The sequence below is a fragment of the Homarus americanus genome, unplaced genomic scaffold (genome assembly GCF_018991925.1).
Source record: "Homarus americanus isolate GMGI-L3 unplaced genomic scaffold, GMGI_Hamer_2.0 scaffold8021, whole genome shotgun sequence".
Lineage (NCBI taxonomy): Eukaryota > Metazoa > Arthropoda > Malacostraca > Decapoda > Nephropidae > Homarus > Homarus americanus.
This window is the reverse complement of record NW_024755965.1, coordinates 2,654-6,821: the sequence shown is the minus strand read 5'-3', so window position 1 is coordinate 6,821 and position 4,168 is coordinate 2,654. Positions and strand designations below refer to the sequence as shown.

The 4,168-nt window shown below is 43.0% G+C and overlaps 1 long non-coding RNA gene across 1 annotated transcript; it reads right to left on the bottom strand.

Annotated features, from left to right (window-relative positions):
* Positions 1–2,842: 2,842 nt before the first annotated feature.
* Positions 2,843–3,714, bottom strand: LOC121856706. Its single transcript, XR_006087024.1, has 3 exons — positions 3,425–3,714; positions 3,231–3,324; positions 2,843–2,898 (listed from the first exon to the last, which is right to left on the bottom strand). It is a non-coding gene; the product is annotated as an uncharacterized LOC121856706 (long non-coding RNA).
* Between the last annotated feature and the right edge of the window lie 454 nt (positions 3,715–4,168).

Here is a 4,168-nt window from a genome sequence, read left to right as displayed (position 1 = left end):
GTAGAAAACGGTAGTTTTGGAGCCAGAGAAATTTCCCATTTTCTTTGATGGTTTCCCATTTTCTTAAGTTGAACAGAAAACGGGATTTTTTTCAAAGTCGCTATCTTTTTAAGATAGGTTCTGGCAGCCCGTTTTTTATTATATAAGTTATTTTAGAGTGTTTATTGAGCAACAAAGGTGATTTTTCAACTGAAAGAAAGTAGTTATTCCAAATTAGTTTTAAGTTAGTATTTTAATGTTTTGTTTGCAAACTGACTTTAACCATATTGACAATAGGTTTAGTCATAAAGCTCTCTCGACACAGATATCGTGTCTATAGACTAGTCGTGTGATAGATCGACAATGTCCGAGCTTTTGTTTGCAAACAAACATCAAAACACCAACTCACAACCAATGAGGAATAACTACTCTCTCTCAGTTGAAAAATCTGTCAGAAAAGGGAGAAACAAAAACAGCATTACAAGTCAAATTATTCAACACATTAACTAATCTCAATGCATTTCAACATCTTTACTTTACTTTACATATAATCATATTACATCAACTAAACTCAATGATGCATTTCAACATCTTTACTTTACTTTACATATAATCAACTAAACTCAATGATGCTTTACTTTACTTTACATACAATCATATTACATTAACTAATCTCAATAATGCATTTCAACATCTTTACTTTACTTTACATATAATCATATTACATCAACTAATCTCAATGATGCGTTTCAACATCTTTACTTTACTTTACATATAATCATATTACATCAACTAATCTCAATTCTTCACACATTACCTTCATCTTCTCATGTCGCTCCACTTCTTCTGGTGCCTAATCACTTGTCGTCGTCATCTTCTACCTTATGTGTCACTCAAAATGCACATCAGGCAATAAAGAAAACACAAAATTCAACTCAAATACATATATTCTATACACTTAGCAATATAATACAGTACAGTACATCATCTTCATAGGGACAACACCTATGCATTCACAGAACATCATCTTCTCGGCTCCATACGGCTAGAAGTTCACGCGACATCGTCACAGACACGACAGCTATACATTCACTGGACACCAGCTTCTCGGCTCCATACACCCCGGTCAATGGGACGACGGCTATACGTTCACAGGACATCATCTTCTCCCCTCACTGGTACCACGGCTATTAGGTTCACAGGACATCTTCTCGGCTCCAGTCACGACACCTATACCTTCACAGGACATCATCCTCTCGGCTCCATACACCCCGGTCACTGGAACACAGGACATCTTCTCTGGGACAACAGCTATACATTCACTGTACACCATCTTCTCGGCTCCATACACCCCGGTCACTGGAACCACGGCTATTAGGTTCACATGACATCTTCTCGGCTCCAGTCACAGGGACGACGGCTAGAAGTTCACGGGACATCTTCTCGGCTCCAGTCACAGAGACGACAGCTATACATTCACTGGACACCATATTCTCGCCTCCATACACCCCGGTCACAAGGACAACGGCTAGAAGTTCATGGGACATCTTCTCAGCTCCAGTCACAGACACCTATACATTCACTGGACACCATCTTCTCGGCTCCATACACCCCAGTCAATGGGACGACGGCTATACGTTCACAGGACGCCTTCTTCTCGGCTCCAGTCACAGGGACGACGGCTATACTTTAACAGGACATCATCTTCTCGGCTCCTTACAGCGACTTCGCCCCGTCGCTTCAATCTGAAACCGACAAAACACAACAATGGAGGTCAACTCGTAATGGCCTTTTCTATCAAATGCAGTCCACCCGTCGGCTTCGTCACTCGGGAAACTCTTCATGGTGCTCTTCTTATACTACCTACAATATACACTTCACGGCCACACTTCTGGGCAAACTATCATTGCTCAAATAATTCACCCACAAAAACACTATCTCTTGGTATGGAGCAACCTCCGCGGTTATTCCCGGCTCCGTCGTCGACGTGCCTCTTCCTTTCTTCGTAACCGCCGAGGTAAATGCACAATACTTGGTCGTCTCCTTCCTTACTCTTACCACGAGGAACATACCCTACACCACTCGCTCCACTGAAAAAAAAAATCCATAATAAACACCATTCCAAAAAGTGTTCATGCATACACTCTCTTAGACATATCTACCAAAACCAAATTGCTTCCTTTTAAACCGCTACAAATACCAACATACACATACTCTACTACAAACCATTCACCAAGGCTAGTACCAATCATTACACAGCCTCCAGTGTGTAACAACAATACTAGCCTGCTACCAACTAACTTCTATACAATTACAATACATACCCACAACAAATTCACCTTTCATCTTAACCAAATTCAAACAAACGCTTCCTCTTTAACACAAACAATCGGCTCCTTACCCTTTCGCTCCCATCTCCGTCGCCGAATAACCACTGGCTCTTCCACCATCACTGCCGCTTACCACTCCAATCCGGCCTAAAAAAAACAAACACATCAACACATTAGTTCCCCCACAACAATTCATAAACCTTTCACGCCCTAAACCGCTCCAACGCCACTCACCAATTATATATATATGCCTCTACACTAGTCCCAACATTTCTATTACCTGCTACATCCATTCTCCACATATACTAATCCAAAACTAACCTACAATTTACATCACTATACACGTCTTCCAACAATTACATTATACTCAATTTCTTACAACTAAATTCACTATGACCCTAAACTATCACAAACAATTCACGATGCACCACACCACACTACTTATCTTAAACAACTGCCGCCACTGCTGCTACCGCCGCCGCCCCTGCTGCTGCTGCTTCTTCTCCTCAACACAGTCCATTGCACAGCCCCATACATGTAGTAGTCCAACCTGGTTACGGCACTACCCACCACCACTCCATCCTCAAACCTGAAAAACAGAAACCTTTCACACAACCTCCATAATGCACCATGCTTATTTCTCCCAACTTTAAACATCACTGGGTACTGCTACCCGAAAAAACTCCTATATCACTTGCCTCTTATAACAAACTTTACCTACAACTTTCAAATACAATAACAACTCACCTTCAAATAATACATTGCACATCACCGTATCCAGTGTCGACGCGCTCCTCTCCACAATTCGCCCATATTCCTCCACCACCAACATGAAAACAAAAAACAATACGTCAATGTTACAAATGCTCTACTCTTCAAATTATAACAAAGTATACGTACAACTTCAATAACAATACTTACACCTTTACTGCCTCTCATTTCCAACATTCAGTCGAGCGTTAATGTCCCTCTGGATTATCACACACCAATCACGTCTTCTGGACTGCAACAACTCCTGTACAAAACAATTACCACATCAATAACCACGACCAAAGTCCCTCTTCATTTTCATATCAAACACACCCCACCTTCAACCACTTAACAGTATACATTACCTTTTAGCACATGCTGCACACGGCGACTGGTTACAACACTTGGCTCCTTTCCAACATCGACTTCTCCCCCACCTCTGGATGGCGACCATACTTCCTCTTGGTTAGTCAACACAACACTATATTCTACTCTAACATTTTTCGATTTCTCATTATCACACTTTTTGAGAATGGGAGGGGCCGAGGGGCATCCCCCCTCCCCTTATTCCCATGCAAGGTGAAGGGCACAAGCGCCTACACCGCCCAACTAGGCAGCATGCCAACTTTGTGCTTGCCTAAAGGATCATAGCATTTTATGTCAAGGGCATACAACCCTCCAGTCTTTAACATTTTGTCGGCTAGCTCCGACGACTTTCCCCAGATACGAATTCGCAACTTTCGATTTACAACTGGTACCTACTTTACTGCTAGGTCAACAGGGACACAGGGGGTCTAGGAAGTGTGTCCAACCCACTTTCCACCGGCCCGGGAATCGAACCCGAGACGTCCCGCTTGCGAGGCGAGAGCGGTACCGCTCTACCGCCGGCACCCCCACTTCGGCTGTGACCCCTTGTGAGGCGGGCGTCAGTCAGCTATGGGTACGGTTCCTCGACTAAGTAGTGCCCTTTCACAGGTTTATACACCTCACTTATGTCTCCCCGTGCCCATCTCTAGGCACTTTTGGGTGCACTAGAGAACCACCACCAGACCCCAACCTGAAAAAAAAATGGGCATTCGTTATCCATTTATCAAATCTTTCTCACTACT